We start from the raw sequence: 25,144 nt of genomic DNA, 5'->3' as shown, positions 1-25,144 counted from the left end.
GTATTTCCCGGAAGACCTGCTCCCTGCCTTGCATGCCTTTTCCCACTGGGCCTGGGAGGGCCTGTCTGACTCCAGTTGCAAAAGCTGAGGCTGCTGAATAAACTGTTGGGTTGGGCTATTGTTGGGGAGGGAGGGTGTTGCTGTCATTCATACACACACACACACACACACACACACACACCTTTTTAAAATGGGATGCGGGTGGCGCTGTGGGTTAAACCACAGAGCATAGGACTTGCTGATCAGAAGGTCGGCGGTTCGAATCCCCGCGACGGGGTGAGCTCCCGTTGCTCGGTCCCTGTTCCTGCCAACCTAGCAGTTTGAAAGCACGTCAAAGTGCAAGTAGATAAATAGGTACCGCTCCAGCGGGAAAGTAAACGGCGTTTCCGTGAGCTCCTTTGGTTCACCAGAAGCGGCTTAGTCATGCTGGCCACATAACCCGGAAGCAGTACGCCGGCTCCCTCGGCCAGTAAAGCGAGATGAGCGCCGCAACCCCAGAGTCATCCACAACTGGACCTAATGGTCAGGGGTCCCTTTACCTTTAACTTTATCTTTTTAAAACTTATTATGAATTATGTAGAAATGGTTGCAATTTGGTTGCATATTTTCTGATGTGTTTTATCTTTGTTTGTGGTTACTTTTGTTATATTTGTGTGTTTTTCATGCTGTTTTAACCATGGAAAGGTAGCATACAAATAAATGGATGCATGTATGTACGAAAGAGGATTAAGCACCTGCCTCATCCGGTGATCTTCCTTTGTAAGCACACTTTGGCCCTGCAGCTCCACAATGACCTCGGTTGTATAAAATGCAGGGCTGGATTCAGGTGGTTTCTAAGATTAACTTGGTTTTCAGTCTTGAGCCGTGTAGGCAGCAATTCCTTTGGGGCACTCTCTAGATGGTTTGCCTTTGATATTTGCAGTGTGTCCTGACAGAGCTTCTTGACCCCGTGAAAAATGCAAACTTGTGCATTGAAGCAGCAATTAGTATTTTGGTCACTGAAGCCAAATTATGGTGGTAGACCCAAGCTATGTAAAAAAGCTTTCAAGAAGACATTAACACATTTATAGTGTGTTGTGTTCTCAAGGTTCAAGGGCCTATGGCTATAAACCAACTATCCCAAAGTTTTATAATAGATGTGGGAGAGATTGAGAAGAAAGATGTGCATTGTAAAACTTTCTAATTGAACAACACGTACTCATTACCCTGATGTTTTGGGCCCTGTATGAGGAATTTCAGATAACAGGTAAAGTATGTTTACAAGCCAACAACTGGAGAGGAAACATAATTACAATTCAAAATTTAAAAACGATTTTACAGTGCACTCCTATACGGATCTACTTGGAAACCTAAGTCCCATTTAGTTCATTGAGGTTCACTTCCAAGAAGGTCATTATAGTATTGGAGGTGTAGCCATTTGAAAGCTGTACATTCAGAGCACACAAACCCAAGTTTCGTTTTATGATGCATGAGTGTGTCTGTCTGTCTCTAGGAAAGCTGAATGTCACCATCTTCATTATTTAGGGATGTGATGTCCTGTTACTGCTGCAGATTTAGCAGTCATGGCAAAATTTGGAGGCGGGATTCAAATAAGTTGTTGCGCACATGGAACAAAGTTTGCTTGTGCAATGGGTCTTTCCTCTGTTCTCTCTTTGTTTGTCCCCCATGCTCCCACATCTGTTCTGGATAGTTGTGGGGGTGAGAAAACCCAGCACAGATTTAGAGGTGGCGTGGTGAGGAGCAGATTTGTCTAGAAGAGACAAAACCATGAGCCCAGGTTCAGGCAACATGCTAAACCAAACCGTGGCTTAGCTCAAAACAGTGCAGCAGTGGGAAGAATGGAGGAGCGGCAAAGCAGCCTCAGCCCCTCCACTCGCCTGCATGGTTTGGCTTATTGTTGACACGTAAACTGAGCCATTAGGTTCCAAAGACCTAAAGGAATGCGCAAGTTTTGACCTGTCCCCTATGGGTAGCATGAGAAACAGCCTAGTTCCAGAACAGGGGTGCCACTACGAAGAGGAAATTCTTTGGCAATCACTCATAGCCAAGTAAGATTGTCTTCCATAAACACGGTTTTAACAGTGAGTCTGTAAGTGACTGTGGAGGCCAATTCTGGATCCATATGTCCTTCCACAGTATGGACATATGTTTCTGAGTGGGAGTTGATCATGATGAGGGTTTGTCAAGCATGCCTTCCTCTTAGCACTTTCCCCCCTTTCGTCCTGAGTTTGAGCATCTTCAAAGCCTTTGGTGGAAATAAACAACTAGACATTCAGCTGCTGGGCTTCTTAACAACCCCAGTGCTGGAAAGGGAGGCTATGAGTCAGGGTGTGTGTGTGTGTGTTTGTGTGTGTGTGTGTGTGTGTGTGTGTGTGTGTGTGTGTGAGAGAGAGAGAGAGAGAGAGAGAGAGAGAGAGAGAGAGAGAGAGAGATGGTGATGGATCATTGGTGTACAGTGGTGCCCCGCAAGACGAATGCCTCGCAAGACAGAAAACTCGCTAGACAAAAGGGTTTTCCATTTTGGAGGTGCTTCACAAAACGAATTTCCTATGGGCTTAGTTCGCAAGACAAAAATGTCTTGCAAGTTCCTTCGGGTTCCCCCCCCCTTTCCCCCCTTTTTCTAAGCCGCTAAGCCGCTTATCCACTATGCCGATAAGCCGCTAAAAGCCGCTAAACCGCTAATAGCGCTAAGCCGCTAATCCGTCAATGGTCTTGCTTTGCAAGACGAAAAAACCGCTAGACGAAGAGACTCGTGGAACGGATTCTTTTCGTCTTGCGAGGCACCACTGTACATGTTTGTACATGTGATTATGTATGAGAGAATGAATGTATGATGAGGGAAAGGGAACTCACCACCATCAAATGGCCTTAAATCTGAGGAAACATAGGATTGCTTTCTTCCACATGTACCTACTATTTGTTGCTTAAGATCTACCTCAGAAGCCCCACTCTGGCTTCCTCCGGTGTCTATTGTTTCATGCCAGCCTAGTCTTTGAGCTGTGTGAAATTTCAGGGGTTCTGGGCATTTACCCAGGGTTTGTGTTTTCTTTGGAATGAGGCACAGCGAAGACCGTGGTGTAATTATGATAAAAGGTTTATTTACACATATATACACTGTTCACAGCATTAACACCCCAACCCAGGGTCTTGCTTCTCCCATAGCTTGCGACACTGGATTCAAGCAGAAACCAGGCATCATTCTGTTTCTCTGGCTTCCCAGGCTGCTGCTTTGCTTCCAGCTTCTAGCTCACATTATTCAACTCTCATTTCTCACCTTTGTCTATCTTTCTTTTGTATATATTAGTTTCCCAAATTATTACAAATCCATCCAAATTACTTAAATTTAATAGTTTCTTAAAATCAAGTTTCCTGCTCCTGCTGCAAACATATGTCCATCTCATCCTCCTATTGCCACATCTTCTGTTCTTAAATTTCCATTTCATCCATTACTACTTGTTGTCCAATCTAACAGCAAGCCATATTTTCTTCCACACAAGCAGCACCTCTCTGTTATATCTTATAAATATAAAATCCATTTCATGTGTGTAGTCCTTCATAATTTTCACCTTTGTCTTTCTAACTACCAGCTAGTTGAGGGAGGGGGTGCACCCATTTGCCCTCTGGCACCGAGCCATTTCCTTTGTTCCATTAAATGCCCATTGCCCAGGCTATCGCCTCACCGGGAAGCTAGTCTGGAATTTAAAGGGTCTTAGCATACAACCTACAAGTCTCCCTCCAGCTCATAACAGTCTAGTGAGGTCTGGGCCTTTGTGACAGTAACACCAAGCTCTGAAACTCCCTCTTGGATGACGTCTGACCTGCTCCATTGTGGTCGACCTTCCTGTGACAAGCAACAGTTGTGTAGTTTTGAAGCAAAAACAAATACTACCATTTGTAACGGCACCTCTCCTACTTTTTTTTCCTGTTCCTACCTATTGCATCTCATTTTAATATCTTTAGCTGCCTTGTTGATGAAAAAGCAAGATATAAATGTTTTTTAAAAAGCTAAAGAAAGGCAGATGGCTTCCCATTCCAGGGACCATCTTTAAAATCAGGTCTTTTAGAAGATGATGATGAACACACACACACACCCCACCTCAAGTGGACCCAACAAACATGAAGCAAGATACTGATATGTAAACACATACTAAAGGGCGCTTTGCTCTCAGGGCATAATGAGAAATAAAAGCCCGAAAATGCAAATTTCTTTAGTCTTATAAAGTTGCTGGGTGGTCCTGATCACAAACATTTGCTAAGTATTATGGAAGTCCCTTGGCAAAGGATTAGCACTTGTTGGCAGCACTGCAGTAAAAGATTAGTCCCAAGAAGCTGTTACATCCCCTTCTGTTAAATGTTCCTTCTCTTAAAGAGAGTGGAGCCTCATAGTGACATGAACCTAATGGTACTTATTAGGAGAAAGCTGTGTGCTTCTTAAAATCAAGTCTTACATCCCATGGCTTTCCAACAGGCAGAAGAAGGTAAAAAAGAAAGAGTTGTCTTTTCAGAATAGGCAGCTGCTTATCCTTTTCGTTTTTTACGGATCCATGCTTAAGATGTGATCCTTATCAGCTTAGGAAGGAATCTGTGCCATTATGAAAGCTCAAACTCTAGCATCCCAGAATAAAGTTAGAAAGCAATGACAATTTTTATACTGCCTTTCATCATATCAGATTTCAGGATAGAGCGGAGCAAAAATGACTGTGAATAACTTAGAGACTCAAAAGCATTATATCAATGCTGAGAATTTATCAAATAACCGGAACAGACACTTTTCAAAGGCATCTCCATGTAAAGTGAATTACTGTAGTCTAATCTAATAAGGCAGGCAGAACTTGGATACTGCTGATTTTTTAAACCATGAGAAACGCTGAAAACAGATTTGTAGGAAACTGCATATATATATATATATATATATTTGCAGGTTTTGGTGTCCTCGGGTGTCTTCCCGTGTAAAAGTTGGGGTGTCTAGGCGACGTTTCGACGAGGTCTCACTCATCTTCAGGCTGGTGCTTTCGGCTTCTTGTTACTGGAACAGAGCAGGATCTCAGTGTTTGAGTTCCTATAAATACTGTAGAGGGGGTGTGGTGTATAGCCTCCAATGTTCTGGACAGAGAGGAAGTTCCCAGGCTAGTGTGCCTTTTCTTCTTTTGTTCCTTAATTACTTGAGAGATATCTTGAGTGATTTCTTGAGTGATATCCTGAGTACCACTTAGGTGGGTCATTAGGTGTGGATTAGTTGTTAAAGTCTTTGTGTCTTGACCTCTTGAACTTTGTGAAGAGTTTTCCTGAGAAGATGGCTGTACTGTACTTAGTTGTGCTCTGGCTTGGCTTCGTGTATAGGGGCGAGCTGTGGTTTTGTGGCTTGTGTCAGCCAGATCTGTGTAGGGATTGCAGGGGGGTGCAGCATCCGGAGGTGCCACCATGGATTGGCTACTGGATGGTGTGTGTAATTCATCTGTGGAGAGGGTCTGGGTTTGGGTCTGGTGTGGTTGATTGGTGTTGGCGTTCTGTGTGCCTCTGGATCTGGTGTCAGTTTTTGTGGGGAGGGCTAATTTCCAGATGTCTGGCAAGCGGGATGTGTCGTCACGCTTGTTCATGTTGTGAGGGTGTTTCTCTATCTCGATGGCTTCCATGATTATTCTCTTTTTTTTAAAAAAAAATAATTTTTATTGGGTTTTTACATTTTATAACAACAGACACACACACAAAGACAAAGACAAACAAACACACAAATACAATTACATACCCTAAGTTTCTTTACCCACTTTCATTGACTTCCCCCCACCCCCTCCTCTTACATCCCAATTCCAAAGTTAATTCAGCAAGTTCTTACCTAACCTCTTAAAGATATTCACATTGCTTTTGAAAATTAAAATCTTTTGTTTATCTGTATTCAACTATCCAATTCTCTTATAATCATTAATTTCTTTTTTTTTTAAGGTCGATCTAACTTCCCCTTCACAAATTTTCCCTTTATTATATTAATTATAGGTCACATTGTCCAAGTAAAACAAAACATAACATTTTATAATTCTATTCTCTCCCCCCCCTGCCCCGGTTTCTGTCCCTTCCTAGACAAATGTCCAGAAAACAAACAAAAAATATTTCTAGCCCGGATTCCTCACGTCCGAGGCGTCTGATTCTCTGTCAGTCCCTCTCTGCCAGCTATATTGGTAGTCCTCTTTGATGGTCCTAAGACCCCGAAGGAGTTCAGTCAGAGTCAGATCATATTTTCTTTCATTCAGAATGTTGAAGAGTGTTTGCTGCGAAAGACCATCTAGTTTTCCATACTCAAGAGAAAAGTCCCAATCATATTGCTTTGTTCTTTCTAGTTTTAATATTCCAAGTACTCCAGGGGCTTCTCTCTTCTTCTTTCTCATCTTTCGCAGGTCTGTAATCCAGAGGTCTTCTTGCTCATACTCTGACGCTGCAGATTTCTGGTTGATATTTTCCACTTGTAGTGTCTGAACTCCTTCTTTTTTCTCTGTCAATTCCAAAGGCATCTCTTCCTGCTCAGCTGCAGAATTTTTATCGTACATCTCCTTTGTGCATTCAGCAGAGTTGTTTGTTTCAGGATTCAAGGTCATAAAAACTTTACTCAGAGCCATACTCTGCTCCTGCAGGATTCCCACGAGAAAAAACATTTTTTCTATCTCCGCCAGTAATTTTCCCTCTGCAGCCATTGTAATGTCACTAATTCCCCCTAGGGGGCTTTCAGTTATTTAGTAGTCCTTTTCCAATAATCTATTACTTTGTTATTATCAATACTTTGTTTCCAATCGCCTCAGTCCAAATGTATCAACTTTAATTCCAAGAGTTATTAAATAACAGAATTCTTTACTTTGTCCGCCCGTTTGACAGCTTCTTTGACAGCTGTCAAACTCCTTTCACTTCTTCCTCCGGGACCCAAATAGGACACTCCCGGGTTTTTTGGGGGGGATACACACAAAGTTCCAAATTCCCTTTCTCTCCAGCACAAAAATCTTGTTCTATCAAATTTGTGAGAAACTTTTAAATCCTCAAAACAGTATTCATTCCGCCTTAATTCTCCGTTCCTTGCTTTGAAGCGTCTATAAGTAGAGGGGGTGCGGACTTCCCTTTAACACATCCCCCGATCGTGCCGAATTCACAGGATAAAATTTTTAAAGTCCAAATTCCACTACTCACGGGTCCTTTGTTATCCAGTCCAAATTTGGGAAGAAAGTCAGCGCTCTCCGGCCATGGCTTGCGGCTTCACTCTACTGAGGTAGCGGTCTACTCTCAGCACCACGCCACTCTCCGTACCCTCTCCGCAGCCTTTAAAAAGGCTCTTCGTGGGTCGGGGAGGGCGCTTAAGGTGCCCACCGAGTCACCAAGTCCGCAGGCTTCCGCGCCTGCGGTTTCTGAGGGTCCCCGTGTCGCCGGCACGGCAAGACCCGTCCTCAGCAGAGCCGATTCCCTCCGGAGCTCGGAGGGAATCCGCCATTAGCCGTTCGCGCTAACCCGGAAGTCCCTTCCATGATTATTCTCTTGTGGTGATGTTCCGTGTTAAAGAGCAATTTGGAATCTGCAAAATTAATTTCGTGTCCTGTTTCTTTCATGTATATATTTGCTTTCGTAGATTTTCACGGGTACAGGAATGCAGGTTTTGGTGTCCTCGGGTGTCTTCCCGTGTAAAAGTTGGGGTGTCTAGGCGACGTTTCGACGAGGTCTCACTCGTCATCTTCAGGCTGGTGCTTTCGGCTTCTTGTTACTGGAACAGAGCAGGATCTCAGTGTTTGAGTTCCTATAAATACTGTAGAGGGGGTGTGGTGTATAGCCTCCAATGTTCTGGGCACCTCTCTGCCCAGAACATTGGAGGCTATACACCACACCCCCTCTACAGTATTTATAGGAACTCAAACACTGAGATCCTGCTCTGTTCCAGTAACAAGAAGCCGAAAGCACCAGCCTGAAGATGACGAGTGAGACCTCGTCGAAACGTCGCCTAGACACCCCAACTTTTACACGGGAAGACACCCGAGGACACCAAAACCTGCATATATATATATATATATATATATATATATATATATATGCGCGCATGCATTCAGAATGTATTTCAGATATATTGTTGATAACTTCCAAATGTTGTACATACAGAGCTAGCCTAGGATGTGAGAGTTAGCCTTTGGGTATTTTGTTAGAACCATTTTGGCTGATTTATTGTCTGGCCAAATTCTCCAACAAAGCCTCAAAAGACAAGCAATTCCCTTAACCCTCCTTCTGTGGCTTGCGGTAACTCACAAAAGTTTACTTTTGTGAAACTTATTAAGATTTCCATTTTGCAAACCTGTGTGTAAAACAAATATAATAGTCGTACTTTTTCCAAACCGATGATGTTCTTCCTAAATTGGGGTCTCATTTCTGTTTTCACATGCTATGAGTTTCCATGAGCAACCCATATTCATTACCATGACAGGGACTTGGGTGTGGATATTAAAATAACTTTGCCCTTCAAGGAGCATTTGATTGTGTAGATATATAATTCTCTGGTATGGCTTTGTTTCTAGAGTCTTGCCATGAGTTTTTGTGTGTCAATTTTTGAGTTCTCAAATAAGTGCATGTAGTACAAACAGCTAAATCTCCATATTGCTGAAATCTGAGTGCTGTAATATGCGCTAAGCTTTACTGCATTTTAGCATGTTGAACCTATTGCAGACACACTGGTTATGATCTGTAGGAATGGGGGATTAATCTAGCAATAGAGGAGAAATTCTATTTAGTGAACATTTAAAGACAAACCTACCTAATTTGCAATTTCTGAAACAATATACAGACCAAAACACTTTGAGATTTGCATTTGCCTGAATTTTGCAATGCAGTTATCCAGCCAATTAATGTTCGCGGATACAACCATTCGCCCGTCTCCCCTCTGCTCTACCCAGGTATAAGATGACCCCCTCAATTTATACTTTATTTTGGAGTAAAAAACCCTTGTCAATACAAGGGTAATTCATTGACAGAACTCTGCATCAGAAGGTCTCGTGTTCATTCTGCGCCCTGACCATTTAAAATAACATGGAGGGATAGGATGTGAAAAAATTGGCCTGCCTCAAGTCTTGGAGATCCTCTGTTCACAGAAGAGACAATGCTTGAAAGGCCATTGGTTTGCTTCCGTATAAGACAGCTTCTTGTGTTCATATGATTTGGTCAATATATGTGTCAGCAGCCTTGAGGGATCTGGAGGAAGGGGCGCTCTTTCAACATTTGCAATAGTAAATTCTGATAGTCAATAACTGACTTGTGTTTCAGTTACAGATAGGTAGCCGTGTTGGTCTACCATAGTCAAAACAAAACAAATTCCTTCCAGTAGCACCTTAAAGACCAACTAAGTCAGTTCTTGGTATGAGCTTTCGTGTGCATGCACACGAAAGCTCATACCAAGAACTGACTTAGTTGGTCTTTAAGGTGCTACTGGAAGGAATTTGTTTTGTTTTGACTTGTGTTTGGCATCCAAACATGGATTTCATTCTTTGATGTTGACTTTGATATCTATGCTTTACACTTCTCCCTTTCAACCTGCAGGTTCAGTCCTCTGCTGCACAATACCCCTCTAACCCTCCTTTGTTGACAAGAAGCAAGAGGGGGGTGATCACCCATTCATGTGGAAAATGTAAGTATTTTGATGCCTTCAACACAATGGACTGTGCATGTAATGTTAATGATCTTCTTCTTCTTCTTTTTCTTCTTCGGTGATCACTCATTGCCAAGTAAGATTGTCTTCCATGAACACGGTTTTAATAGTGAGTCCATAAGTGACTGTGGAGGCCATTCTGGATCCACACGTCCTCCCACAGTGGGGACATAGGTTTCTGGGTGGGAGTTGAGCATCCTTAGTTCAAGTGTCTTCAAAGCCCATGACACCTTTGGTAAAGGCTGTTCCCCAATTGGAGTGCTCACAGGCCAGTGTTTCCCAGTTGTCTGTGTTTATGCTACATTTTTAAAGATTTGCCTTGAGAGAATCTTTAAACCTCTTTTGTTGACCACCAGCATTACGCTTTCCATTTTTAAGTTCAGAATAGAGTAGTTGCTTTGGAAGATGATAAGCAGGCATCCACACAAAATGACCAGTCCAACGAAGTTGATGTTGAAGAATCATGGCTTCGACATTGGTGATCTTTGCTTCTTCTAGTACACTGGCATTAGTTCGCCTGTCTTCCCAAGTGATGTGTAACATTTTTCGGAGACACTGTTGCTGGAATATTTCGAGGAGCTGGAGATTGCGTTTATAAGTGGTCCATGTTTCACAAGCATACAGTAAGGTTGGTAGTACAACAGCTTTGTAAAAAAGCATTTGGGTTTCCCTGCGAATGTCCCAGTCCTCAAACACTCTGAACTTCAGTTGGGAGAAAGCTGCGCTCACAGAACTCAGGCGATGCTGGATTTCGGCATCAATGCTGGCCCTTGTGGAAAGATAACTGCCCAGGTAGGAGAGGTGATTGACACACACTGGGCTGTGAATGGAATGTTAGTGATAACAGCCCCTCTGCAGGAACCAGGCAGCGAAGTATTCACTTAGAGCAGAAATGTATGGGCAATGAAACCATAATACATGCAGGCCAAGCATTCGCAAAGATGGATGTGAGCCTGCCAAGGTCCTCCCGGTCCTGTTGCCCTGCCTGCCCAGTTCAATTCATCTTCCCATTCAGGGCATGCTGGAGTAAGTCCTATAATTACCAGCTAAGCTGTGCTTGCTGCTGACAAGTGATGATAGCAGTAGGGAACAGCAGCATGCTCTTACTACAGGCCTGGAATAAGTTTAGACGAGCATAGTCTGCCCCATTGCTGCTCAAATGCTTCTGGGAAGTGGCAACAGCAGCTTCTTGGAAGGAGAGATAGTGGGGCTTATGCATTGGGCCAGAAAAGGCTTGGGGGGATGTCGTCGGTGTCTTGTTACTACATGATAAAGCAAAATCCCAAACTCCACTCATTATTCTCGCATCCCAAGCAGCCAATGGTTAAAGAATGCTATAACAGACAATTTAAAATCCGAGACATTCCTGAAACCTTTGTGCATCAGACGTCCCCCCGCCCCCAACCCCAAGATGAGGCAGTAGGGTTAACCACTAAAATGAGCTATTTTATTTGACGTGAACAAACAAGGTTTTGATGGGTTTGGTCAAAGTGGTTAACAAATACCAATGGGCTTGCCGCTTCATGATATTTTCTCAGGGTTAATGTACGTTGAGCCATGCCTGGAATTTTATATTACTTTCTAATGGGCGCTCTCCTGTGTGTTTTCAAAGCTTTTTTGGGGGGGGGGGTCGGAGGTGTGTTTGAGATGGGGTGTTTGGGGATAGTGTGTGTGACACACAAATCTTGCGCATAAAGCGGTTACGCAGACTTCAGCGTTCACAAACCATTTGAAAACCTTCCCACTGAGAGACGCCAGCAGTAAGCCATATGCACTATTCAGATCTGAAAACACAATGAAAATGCTTTTGTGGTTCACAACTGGTTGCAAAGAGTAAATGAGGCATGCCAAAGAATTTCTTCTTTTGTAGAAACATACATGAGTGTGTTATTTTGGTGTTTTGACTTGAAAGCGTTTCCCCTCATTTTCCCTCCACTTTCTTTCTAAGCAAAAAGCAGCTGCATATTTTCATAGATCACAATTATCAGATGATGGCAATTTATAGCCTACGTTGTGGAGGGTTCCGGTGAACCACATCCCTACCAAACACTCTGCCTAGTCAGCAAAGTTTCCCCAGAAACAGGCATTTTGCTCTGGCATAAGTATGTTTCTATAGAGGCCTTCAGAAACAAATCCAGCAAAACTCCTTCCTTAGTGAATGGCAAAGATACCATTGAGGCTGAAGAGCTAATAATCTGTTCCATTATGTGGTCCTTTGGGCACCAATAACCCCCAAAATGGTTCTGGAAGTTGATATAAGTTTCCTTTTTTAAAAAAGAGCTACATTCTTGTGCCTGAGTTGGCCCAAAACATTTTTCTTCTTCAAGTGGAACAGCAGGTGGTGGCCCCCAACCCCACAGGTCAAGATACAGAATACCCAGAACTAAGGATGGACTGCCCATACTGCTTTTTCTGTTTCCCATTTTTCCAATCTTAAGTTCAGTTCTTTGTGTTTCCAAATCAGTATGCAATTTATTTTTCAAGTCCTTGAGAAATGTAATCAAGATTTCAATGCAAATTTCACCTAACATACACATGTTTGCATGCACCTTTGGCTAACGTATACATTTTTGTGGCACTGCTTTCCCTCATGCAAAACATTTTTTTGTATACTATATTTACCAATAAATGCATTTACATGCACACTTTATATATTGGTATGTACATTTCTGGGCATGTTTCTTGGCTGGAGAACGGCACCACAAAACTTTGGAGAAGTACAAAGTTTGAAGGATGGCTGTGTATCAGTTTGGAAAGTGTGGATTAAGTAAATTCTGCTTTATGCGCAAACTGAGTTTAATTTATGTCCCATCCCTATCCAGGGCCAGCCAAGCTATTTTTGGCACTTGAAGCAGAAACTCCCACAAGCACTTCTCTTTCCTGCCCAAGAGTAAAATGTGACATAATAAATTTAATAATTACTGGCTTCTCCCGACACTCCAAATCTGCCGCCTGAGGCACCTGCCTCACTGACAGTAGGGTCGGCCTCGCTTTTGTCCCTGAGGAAGTTTACTGCCAAAACGCGTAGGACATCTCGGTTTTTATAGGGACGTTTGGTCAATTTAGAAACATTCTGCAGTTCTGTTTTGAGGCCTTGCCTCAACTTTTGTGCCCTTGTGGTAGGTGTGCCCCATTAGGTTCTTCTTAGAGAACATCAATATTTGGTAGGGTTGTGGGACCGAAATAGGTTAGCCCAGCCAAGCGTGGAGCAGGATGGCAGTACTCACCCAGACTTCCACTGGAGCCCTTGTTTGCCAAGAAACATTCGGCCTCTGCTTTTCCCAGCTCCCACAAATTCAAGGAAGGCATCAGATCAGAGGTTCCCAAATTGTGGTCCGCAAGCTTCATTCAGGTGCTCTGTGGCATTCCTATGGATTTTAAATGGTCCCAAGAACCTCAGCAATTTCCCTGGGGGAAAGTTTGGGAGCCATTGCCTTAGAAAAATACCACAGGCAGGTTCAAATGCAATGCACTCCTAGGAAAATGTTTGTTAGGGGAGCGTTCACATAATGAGCTGATGGTTTCCATTATTTCCTATGGGGACCTTTTTAATCGGTGATCTCTACCCCTCTCCCACCACAGTTTCTTCCTTAAATGGCTGCAGCCAAAGGAAAGACTGATTTGTCCAATTTCCCTGGCTCTCTGATTGGTCTGATCTCTACCCTGTTGGGAAACTGTGTACGTGCAGCTACTCACACAGAGTCAATTAAGGTTTGGCAGACAGCCAGAAGGCAGTCTGAAGGAGTAAGTCTGCCTGGTGATAACAGAGACATGGAGACCACTCCCTGATTGGTCAAGCTCTCTCAAGGGAGTGATAATTAATGGATAACTAACTGGAATGTGTTAGTTTGGAGTTTGTGAGTTTGGAGTTCTGTGTCAGTGTAGGAGTTGTGAGTCGTGTCAGAGAGAGCTAGCAAAAGATCTGTGATCTGTTCCTGTAAACACCTAACTACAAGTTCCTGGTTCCTGCTTCGTCTATCCTGTCTGCAGCCAAGTCGCCAATTGCTTCCGTGGATTCTGCGTTTACTCTGCTAGGTCTGGCTAAGGTCCTGCAACTAGTCAGAAAGTTGTGAAACACCAATAGGTTTTGCCAATATACCCACCTCCCTTTCTACATGGTTCCTGCCCCAAATGGCTGCCATCGACCAGCAAATCTCAAACAAGTAAGGAAGTGGAAAAACTGTGCCACTTGGATATCTGAAACAGCTGTGCATGTAGTGAGATTTGGGCATATTTCTTATGTTCAGATAAGTGAATTTTTTCCATAATGAGTGGGCGGATACTGGGACCTGCATGTTTATGTAATATATCTCCTTTTGGCAAATGCAGCTTATCTTGAGGCACATATTGTGGCCTCCAGTGCTACAGTTCAACAGAGGCAACCTTTGGCACAAACAGTGGACTGTGGCTTTTGATGTGATGAGTTCCAAACTCCTCAATTCTGGTTCCCCACCCCGCAGAACCATGCTGTATGCAGTTGTGATAGAATTTAAAGTTGTGGGGAGGGAGAGAGACTTTGCCCATGGCTAAGGAATGAATTTGTGCCATGGGACGCGGGTGGCGCTGTGGGTTAAACCACAGAGCCTAGGACTTTCCAATCAGCAGGTCGGCGGTTCGAATCCCCATGACGGGGTGAGCACCTGTTGCTCGGTCCCTGCTCCTGCCAACCTAGCAGTTTGAAAGCATGTCAAAGTGCAAGTAGATAAATAGGTACCACTCTGGCGGGAAGGTAAACAGCGTTTCCGTGCACTGCTCTGGTTCACCAGAAGTGGCTTAGTCATGCTGGCCACATGACCTGGCTCCCTTGGCCAATAAAGCGAGATGAGCGCCGCAACCCCAGAGTCGGCCACGACTGGACCTAATGGTCAGGGGTCCCTTTACCTTTACCTTAAATACAGCTTGGCCTTTTATCAATTTTAGGTTTAGGTATGCAAGCAGCACAAGCCACAGGATTCTGATTCTGATGGGAACTTTGTGTGGGAGCTGCTTGGAAGTACCTGTGCGTTTAACCAAAATAATAGCAAGTGACAAGTACACAATATACATTCTTTGTTTCTGCTGCTTCATCCTTGATCTCACCTTGCGTTATAAGTCACCTTTTATCTCCTAAGTTTGAAGATGCTGGACATCATTGAATACACAAATAAGTGCCCACAGAGTGGCAGTTTTGGAGAGTTGCAGAGGAGAGTCAAAGAACTGAGTCCAGACTCTGAAGAAAGCTGGGAGCATCTTGGGGTGATTATGGTTCCTTCTGATGACCTGTTGTGAGTAGAAATGCGAAGGCATGGGGGGAAACCCCAGGAAAAAAGTAGGTAACATCCCATTTTCCTCCAGCCTAATTTTTCCAGTTGGGAAAAAAAATGTTCTGCCTTTTTTTCTGGGCCTTCACATCTCTAAGTGGGGTGGAATGAACTTTGGGTATCTGTCAAAGTGCTTCACCTGCATATTTACAAAAACACCTTGGAGGTCCCAGGCCACAGAGAGGTTAGGCTGGCCTCAACCAGAGCAAGGGCTTTTTTGGCTGTGGCTCCAATCTGGTGGAACGCTCTGCTACAAGAGACTAGGGCCCTGTGGGACTTGACATCTTTCCGCAGGGCCTGCAAGACAGAGCTGTTCCACCAGGCCTTTGGCCAGGGCACAGCCTGACCCCCTCCTTTGGCAATCCTCACAGAACTCTAGCCCAATGGTCGCCATTAATCTGAGTTGAACTGATTTTATAATGAAATGATTTTAGAATGTTGTATCATTTTACAGTGGTACCTCAGATTAAGTACTTAATTCATTCCGGAGGTCCGTTCTTAACCTGAAACTGTTCTTAACCTGAAGCACCACTTTAGCTAATGGGGCCTCCTGCTGCCGCTGCGCTGCCGGAGCATGATTTCTGTTCTCATCCTGAAGCAAAGTTCTTAACCTGAGGTAATATTTCTAGGTTAGTGGAGTATGTAACCTGAAGCATATGTAACCTGAAGTGTATGTAACCTGAGGTACCACTGTACTGTTGTTAGCCGCTCTGAGCCCGGCTTCGGCTGGGGAGGGCGGGATATAAATAAATTATTATTATTATTATTATTATTATTATTATTATTATTATTAAGACACAAATTCCAGTAAGCCTCCAGCAGAATCCATACCTTGAAAATCACAATACCCCATAAACATCTCACCACTTGGAGAACTGGGGCTTGAGTACCAGTAGATATATATACATATACATATCTCTGGTGAGGAGAGCTTTCTGATGACAGGGTAGTTTCTCCTCAAATTCTCTAAATATTTCTCATCTTTGTGACCATTAGTTTTGAAAGATACCCCCCTCATCCCTGAAAGGAAAAGCGAGACGTGGTTATTCAACGCTGACATCTTGGCAACAATTATGGGGAAAGTTGTTTAAGTTGTTTCAGGGTCAAGCAAAGATGACAAGTCAGACGATGCCTCCAGATGCCAAAGAAGTTAATAGTCTGTGTAATGCTAACTTCTCTAAATTCCTAGAATTGCTGTGGTCTCAAATATTTTTGGTATTTTTTTTACTTTTGTAGATTCAGTAAAATGCTCTGCTAGTGCATATCTCAGCAAAAAGGTAGCTCCCTGACGCTGCATATACTTGAAGAAGTAAAATATCCCATATAAAATAGATTGGAGCTGCGCTGGCATTAAATATGATCTTGGATTCTATCCTTCGGTGTATTTATTTCTCGTGCACCAAACTTTTCAGATTCAAGGTCTGATACCAAGAAAAATTCAGGTAAAGTGGGTGGCAGTAGTATGAGGAGAGGAGAGGACAGGACTTTTTGGAAACTCTATTTCTTTGAGGGTTGAGTGAAGCCAATACCTTGATGGGCCAATGGTCTGACTCAGTAGAAGTCAACTTCCTATGTTCCTAGAATTCCTCTCCACGATATCTGAATGTGCAGTGGTTCTCAACCTGTGGGTCCCCAGCTGTTGTTGGACTACAACTCCCATCATTCCTAGCCAGCATGACCAGTGGTCAAGGATGATGGGAGTTGTAGTCCAACAACAACTGGGGACCCACAGGTTGAGAACCACTGGTATAGTGGTTAGTGTTGGACTACAAGGGAGGCCTGGGTTCTGATTCCCCTTTCGGTTCACCTTAGGCTATCTTGGACCATGTCTTAGCCTACTCCATCTCAAAGAGCTGTGAGGTTGAAAGGGAGAGCATGTATACACCTCGAACCCCTTGGAGGAAAGGTGGGATGTGAATGAAATAAAACGTTTTAGAAGGGTTGTAAGGCATAGTGAATGTCTATATGGAAGAGAGGTCCGTTTTGTGAATCCCCATCTGAAGTTGTGCAAATAGTGGGTGAATTATGGGGGGGGGGAGGTAGCAAGCCTGAATGAAATCCGCAAGCCCCGCCTCCTCCCAAGGGTCATGGTTGAGTGACAGAACATCCACTTTGCACGCAAAAGGTCCCTAGTTCAGTTCCCAGCATCCCTAGCTAGGGTTGGAAGAGCTCCTCTCTGAAACCCTGGAAAGTCATTGGCAGTCATTACTCAGTCATACTGAGCTAGACGGACCTGTAGTCTGGTTCAGCCTAAAGCCGCTTTTTATGTTCCTAATTGTAGCCTTTAAACACAATAGGAAGAGAACAAACGCAACAAGCAAGTAGCCTAGACTTTTAGAGGTCTCTGCATCTCAGAAACAATTGGTGATGTGATCAACCTGTGTCTCCACTGTACCCATGGGACGTGGGTGGCACTGTGGGTTAAACCACAGAGCCTAGGACTTGCCGATCAGAAGGTCGGCGGTTCGAATCCCTGTGATGGGGTGAGCTCCTGTTGCTCAGTCCCTGCTCCTGCCAACCTAGCAGTTCGAAAGTACAAGTAGATAAATAGGTATCGCTCCGCTGGGAAGGTAAACGGCGTTTCCATGCGCTGCTCTGTTTCGCCAGAAGCAGCTTAGTCATGCTGGCCACATGACCCAGATAATAATAAAGTGAGATGAGTGCCGCAACCCCAGAGTCGGCCACGACTGGACCTAATGGTCAGGGGTCCCTTTACCTTTACCTTATATATGATACCTTCAGAGGAGGGGCCAATGGCTTGCCAAGCTGGGAAGCCAGCCCATCTAGAAGAAAGAAAACTCTGATTCTAAACCTCCACCAGCTTATGCTTACAGTGGTACCTCGGTTTACAAACTTAATCTGTTCCGGAAGTTCTTAAACCAAAACCGTTCTTATACCGAGGCACGCTTTCCCTAATGAGGCCTCCCGCCACCGGTGCCCTGCCACCATTTGGATTCTGTTCTTAGACTGAGGTAAAGTTCGCAAACTGTGACACTATTTCCAGTTTTGCAGAGTTTGTAAACTGAATCGTTCTTAAACAGGACTGTTCTTAAACCGAGGTACCACTGTGTACTCATTTCAGAGAAAGGCTTTGGGAGTAAACCCTGAGGAAAAATCCATAGCCACTGCCTTGTGGGACATCTTGGGGGGGGGGGAAGGCCAAGGAGTAAATGCTACACAAATCTGGAGTCCCTAAGACAGTTGAATGGTGTTTTGTGCATCTCCTTTCTGCAACTCCTGGTGCCAAATGTATTGCTCTACTTTCCTTTGGACCACATTATCTTTTTTTAAAAAAAAATAATTTTTTATTAAGATTTTAAGGATTACAGAAAAGAAGAAAAAGTAAGATTACAGAAAAAAAGAAAATAATAACAATCAATGATAAAAAAGAAGAAACAATACATACATACATATATATATATATATATATATATATATATATATGCTTTCGTAGATTTTCACGGGTACAGGAATGCAGGTTTTGGTGTCCTCGGGTGTCTTCCCGTGTAAAAGTTGGGGTGTCTAGGCGACGTTTCGACGAGGTCTCACTCGTCATCTTCAGGCTGGTCCTGTTTAGCACCAGCCTGAAGATGACGAGTGAGACCTCGTCGAAACGTCGCCTAGACACCCCAACTTTTACACGGGAAGACACCCGAGGACACCAAAACCTGCATATATATATATATATATATATATATATATATATATATAACATCATCAAAAGCCAGAAAACAGAAGAAAAAAAAACAAAAAAACAAATCAAACCTGTACATCACTTGCTTACATTTACTTATTTCCTTGACCTCCTCACACCTCCCGTTTTTGTATTCTAATTCAATTTGTTATTTCAGCAAATCCTCCCAACCTTATTTTTATCTTAATAATTTGTCTTAATATACTATAATTTTACATTCTCTCTTTCACGAACTCATTTTTACTTCACCCTTTATGTCATTTCTACTAAAACCACATAATTTCCTTTTCCCAACATCTTTCTAACAATCTTTAATTTTGCAATATTTTTGAAGATAAACTTTAAATTTTTTCCAATCTTCTTCCACCGACTCTTCTCCTTGGTCCCGGATTCTGCCAGTCATCTCAGCCAGTTCCATGTACTCCATCACCTTCATCTGCCATTCTTCCCGGGTGGGTAGATCTTGTGTCTTCCAATACTTTGCGATGAGTATTCTTGCTGCTGTTATCAAGGCAGAGAGGCAGGGTGTGTGTGTGGGTCTTGTCATCTGGGCAACCCAGGACCTCCATGCACACTGCCCAGGCTTGCGCCCCAGAGACATCACTTCGGTGCTGCTAATGTGGCAAAAACAGTGTGGGAGGCAGCAGTTATGACTTACCGGTCTCTGCAGCCACAGCTGGCGCTGTGATTCTCCAGTGGTTTGACTTCACCCCTGGAGGCACACTCCGTTGTCTCTCAAGATGGACAGATGCCAACAACAACTTACAGAGGCATGTGGGTGAATGCATTACGAAAAGTTAGCAACAGAAGTCCAGACTTCAGTGGCAATGCTTAGCACATTTTAGCTGTGTAGGAACTCTTTGCATCACAATAATGGTATCATTTGGAAATGTTATATGGAGATAGCACATGCCAAGATGGGCAACTCTTATTCCTAGCTCTTCCATTATGCCCAGATGATACCCTCTGGTTTAATTTGTGACATTTAAACTCCAGTAAGATGACAAGGGACGTGGGTGGTGCTGTGGGTTAAACCCCAGAGCCTAGGACTTGCTGATCAGAAGGTCAGCGGTTTGAATCCCCACGACGGGGTGAGCTTCCGTTGCTCGGTCCCTGCTCCTGCCAACCTAGCAGTTCAAAAGCACGTTAAAGTGCAAGTAGATAAATAGGTCTACTGGCAGGAAGGTAAACGGTGTTTCCGTGCGCTGCTCTGGTTCACCAGAAGCGGCTTAGTCATGCTGGCCACATGACCCGGAAGCTGTACTCCGGCTCCCTCTGCCAATAAAGCGAGATGAGCGCTGCAACCCCAGAGTCGGTCACAACTGGACCTAATGGTCAGGGGCCCCTTTACCTAAGATGACAAGGACTCAGGGCATCAGTCTGCTTTGAAGCAAGGTGTCGGCCAAACTGCACCTGAAGCGAAAAGCAGGTTGATCCTCCTCCCACCCACACTTTGCCAAGAACAGAGGCTGAATCTTATTTGCAAGTCTCAGAGCGTCAACTTGAGCAGACCCTTAAACAAACAAATTCTGATTAGGGGCTGGATGAAGGGCTCGCCTGACAGTTATGTGGTCGGTACACTCACTGGTCCCAACCAGAATGAATCACAAGTTCATAAAAACAACATGTGGGCGGATTTTTATATATGTATATTTGGTGTTTGTTCAGACTTGTGTGTACTCTGCTCTCTAAAAGGGCTACTCTGTGCTGGTAGCCAGCTACTGACTACTTTAAATGCTGCCATGCCCATTCACAGATTGTAGATAGAAGATAATGGCAGTACCTTTGGAGTGCTGCAGAATATCTTCCCCATTGCTCAACTAAACTGTGGGGCTGTGAAAACTTCTTGATAAGTTTTCTTTCCGTCCCCCCCCCCAAAGATTTGTGCATGCTAAAGTTAGGTAGCTTACAAGTGGGACTTATTTCTAGGTAAGTGTGCTTAGGATTGCAGTCTTAAGATCTCATGGTTATGTTCCCATAGCCTGGGCTGGAACCAAACAGGAATTGCTTCAGTCACAGCTATGTATGGCCCTTACTCGGGGTAGTTTGGCCAGGGGTCCTCCTCTATAGAAGACAGTCCTTAATTTTGAAGGAGTCTCTTATTGGAAGGGCTGTCTAGTCCAGGTGTGGTTTAAAGATAGAGAACCGCCAGAAAGGAGTCCTTGAAGTTACCTAACAACAGTTAGCATGTGGGCAGCACACTGAGAAGACACACATGTCACCTGGCCACAGTCTTCCCCACAACAGGGAGATGCATTTTTATATATTTATTTTAATTATAGTAATTATTTATATACATTTTCATATAAATCAGCATATGCTCTTTTTTACCCTCTTTTTTGATAATGGGCAAGAGTCCACCTTGCTCAGGAAGAAAGAAATTTACAGTGGACCCTTCGGATACGAACTTAATTTGTTCTGGGCGTCCATTCGCACCCCAAAAATAACGTAAATAGAGGCGCGCTTCTGGTGTGATTGAGCGCTTCTGCACATGCACAAGGCACGCAGGGCGCTTCTGCGCACGCGCGCGGTGAAACCCGGAAGTATACACTTCTGGGTTTGCCATGGCTGTAACCCAAAGATTCCATATTCAGAGGGATACATAAGTAGAGGTACGGCTGTATTTGTCTTTGTGTGTTTTTGAACTGTTTCTGCAAAGAGCCCAAGTTCCTATCTGGTTTAGGCCAGGGCCTCCATTCTCTAGGGCCCAGCCTTGCTGCAGATTTGTTTTCTTCTTGAGAAACTGCATGATGCATAGTTCAGTTCAAATTGGACGCTATAAACAATGCCTACCAAAAACGATTCTGGAGACGAGCCATGTGATCTGTAGCCTTTGGCTGCTGTTTGGTTCATTGTAATCTGGAACTAGTTAGCAGTGACCAAAAAGCCGAATAACCATCTGATGGGTTTCCGGTTGATTCTCTTCAGTTTCTCCTCAAACATATGTCTCCCATAGAACCCATAATTAAAACAGGACCTCTCAGAAGTAGCTATGCATTTGTGGTTTTAACTCTTTGTATTACAGATGCCTCTGCCTTTTGAGGACAGTGTAGATGATAGATGGGTTTAGGCAGCTTCTGTTGCACGTCCTAATTCGTCACTAGATTGATGCCTTGTTTAGTGTCTTGGGGCAAGAAACCAACCAGCAAGGTCATGTCTTGGGCTAATTCACTAGACAATTTGGCTGTGAAAACCTATCAAGGCTATGGATTAGGCATCTCATAGGAAGAAAATTATCTCATGGTCAAGGTTGTATTGGTTTTGCAAATGAAAAGGATGGTCCGGTTGTTACAGCTGTAATGCAGCAGCTGAAAAGCAATGGAATCAACAAACGATGAAATTAATTATCGAGAGATGTTACAAAATTGGAATCAGGTTGTGTAACGTGCAAGGACCTAATATAGAGGATTGTTGAAAGTAAAATTTAAAAATCAATTGTATTACAAGAGCTGTATTAGAAGAGCTGTGATCCTAACCCTAATTACCCAGGTGGTAGCAAGTCCCACTGAATTCAACAGGACTTTCTTCTGAGTGTACATGATTAGGTTTGTGCTGTAAATAGGGGTGAGTGCATCTGTCTATTCCCACCCTTCTCATTTTTTCATTTTTCCAGTTTTCACTTCATTTCTTCACATTTCCACATCTCTCTCTCTCTGTAAATTCTCATTAAAATTAATTAGCCTTTGAGTGCAAATTTCTCCTAATCGCTTCTATGCAATTTTGCACTATGGACTATTTTTGTAAAGCAATATCCCCTAATACAATGCATTTTGTGCTTTATTTTCGTCTGATGTATCCATTCTATGCATACTTTACCCTGATATATACATATTTGTATGTATTACTCTGCCGAAGAACTTCATTACAAAATTCAAAGAAGTGTGAATTTTGAAGAATTGCTTTGTTTGCTCAGTGTTTCAAGAACTTGAAGGGTTATGGAAGGATGGACATAGCTTAGTGATAGAGAATCTGTTTTGCATGCAGCAGGTCCCAGGTTCAATCCCCAGTGTCTCCAGGTAAGGTAAAATGCAAAGGACCCCTGGACAGTTAAGTCCAGTCAAAGGCGACTATGGGGTTGCGGCGCTCATCTCGCTTTTCAGGCTGAGGGGGCCGGTGTTTGTCCACAGACAGCTTTCTGGGTCATGTGGCCAGCATGACTAAACTGCTTCTGGCACAATGGGACACTGTGATGGAAACCAGAGTGCAAGGAAACGGCGTTTACCTTCCCGCCACAGCAGTACCTATTTATCTACTTGCACTGGTGTGCTTTCGAACTGCTAGGTTGGCAGGAGCTGAGACAGAGCAACAGGAGCTCACTCTGTGGTGGGGATTCGAACCGCCGACCTTCTGATCGGAAAGCCCAAGAGGCTCAGTGGTTTAGACCACAGCACCACTTGCATTTTCCCCAGGTAGGGCTGGGAGAGATCCCTGCCTGAAAACCTAGCAAGCTTCTGCCAATCAGTGTACACAAGATTGAGCTCAATAAACCAGTGTTCTGAAACAGTATAAAGCAGTTCCTTGTGTTGCAGTTTGCAGAGAGTCTGCTGACATTCTCACTTTTGACTTTTAGGCATCTCTTGAAGACTTAAAAAAAAAGGCCTATGCAGTTGTTGATTGTTTTTATATAAATAAGTTTAATAGAAATACATACATAAACAGAAATTAAACCTATACAAATAATTTTCTCAGTAATGTATCAGTTACATTCATATTAAATTATAAGAAGGAAAAAACGATGTCTGTTTTACTACAAAGTCCCACTCCACCAAAGGTGCCCTTCCCATATTTCTTCTATTGGTATAGTAAATAAGGTAATACCAGGTTCTAACAAAAGTAGCTCATTTACCTTGGCCTCTTAGTGTTTTCGTATTGTTTGTATTTCCTCCCGGAAGTGCTGCTTGCTAGACCTTTTGATACGAATATTCCAATGTAGCAACAATGAAGTTCTTTCAATGCCCAGCCCTTATGTGACTTTGCTTTTCTGCTGATTTTTACTTATAAGCTTTCGGCTGAATATAGAACCACAAGAATCTATGTTGCTAAGTTTTATCTGGTTCATTGTTTTAATTTCACTCTTTTGTAAGTTTTTATTTATTTATAAAACATATAGCTAAAGCACATTGGGCCACTAGGATCTTGTAAATACATGCCTTTTTGTTTTTAATTTAAGTGTGTGTGTGTCTAGTTTGCATGCTTGCAGTGTTGTGAAAAAATTACTATTTTAATAACAATGGGACAACCAAAAACCAACAATGTTTGAAAATGTCTCAAGCTTTTAACAATTATTTTTGGGAGATGGAACAAAAAAATTCCTAAAATCCTTACAAGGTGAGGTTGCTTTCTCTTTCTAGTATCCAATATCCTCACAGAACACTTACAAAATGTCAACAACTTGTGATTTGTCTGACATCTTTATGTTTCAAATTAAATTGACATACAATCAAATAGGGCAAGCATATCAAGCTTGCTACTAAATTGTCTAAGTTGGTCAACTATTGGCCCACTGCCCACTCTTCATAAGGAATGTGCCTGGAAGATCCTGTGTGTGTGTGTGTGTGTTGTGGTTGTGGTTTTATTTACAAGCCAGTCTGAGCAGGTTGTATGGCAGTTTGTGGCTTGGAAATTTCCAGAGTGACTATCAAAGTGTGTAACCTCTTCCAGGTGGTAGCAGATGGGTGTGAGAGGGTTTATGTTGATGTGGAAATGAAGTGAAGTCACTGTGGTTTATCTAGGGTGAATGGAATGGAAATTCATGTTCATTCTTCCTTCCACCATGCCAATAATTGATATTCCTGTCAAGCAAATTGTAATGATTGTATTAGTGATAACTGGCAGAACCATATTTTCCAATGGGTCGGATCCTACTCGCAGAAAAAAAAAACAAGGTTGAAAGTGGTAAATGATGAGGTGTTCTGGTATGTTTTGCGACATAAGCCCAAACCAATCTGGTTGCCAATACAAGAACTGGCTAAACATTGTTGCTTATAATGGGGGGATTCTTGGGTCATCAGAGTTGGGGGGGGTGCTTTAAATTTCATCTGATCTCTTTGACTCAAACACATCTACCCTGCAAACCACTTTGAGGGTTTTTTCTACAACCATTAGGCATATAAATGCTGTGAAATAAAATAGAAAAATATATAAATAAATACAAGTCATGTTGAGCTACTGAAATCTTTAAGAGCAATTGTAATTTATGCCAGCTAAGAAATAAGGCATCCATGGTGTGTCTATATAGAACAGGGGTCAGCAAACTTTTTCAGCAGGGGGCCGGTCCACTGTCCCTCAGACCTTGTGGGGGGCCGGACTATATTTTTTTTTGGGGGGGGAAATGAACAAATTTCTATGCCCCACAAATAACCCAGAGATGCATTTTAAATAAAAGCACACATTCCACTCATGTAAAAACACCAGACAGGCCCCACAAATAACCCAGAGTTGCATTTTAAATAAAAGGACACATTCTACTCATGTAAAAACACGCTGATTCCCGGA

At 43.1% G+C, this 25,144-nt stretch overlaps 1 long non-coding RNA gene across 5 annotated transcripts in view; it reads left to right on the top strand.

The window, feature by feature from the left end:
• The window catches only part of LOC309338477, a 145,614-nt gene that overhangs the window by 7,380 nt on the left and 113,090 nt on the right, over nucleotides 1-25,144 (top strand). For all 5 annotated transcript variants that reach the window (XR_014154911.1, XR_014154912.1, XR_014154913.1 and 2 more), the window contains exon 2: nucleotides 9,547-9,634. This is a non-coding gene — a long non-coding RNA (uncharacterized lncRNA). The remainder of the gene's footprint in view (nucleotides 1-9,546; nucleotides 9,635-25,144) is intronic.

This window comes from Podarcis erhardii, assembly GCF_964252035.2.
Source record: "Podarcis erhardii genome assembly, chromosome: 3".
Classification (NCBI taxonomy): domain Eukaryota; kingdom Metazoa; phylum Chordata; class Lepidosauria; order Squamata; family Lacertidae; genus Podarcis; species Podarcis erhardii.
This window is presented reverse-complemented; position numbering and strand designations above follow the sequence as displayed.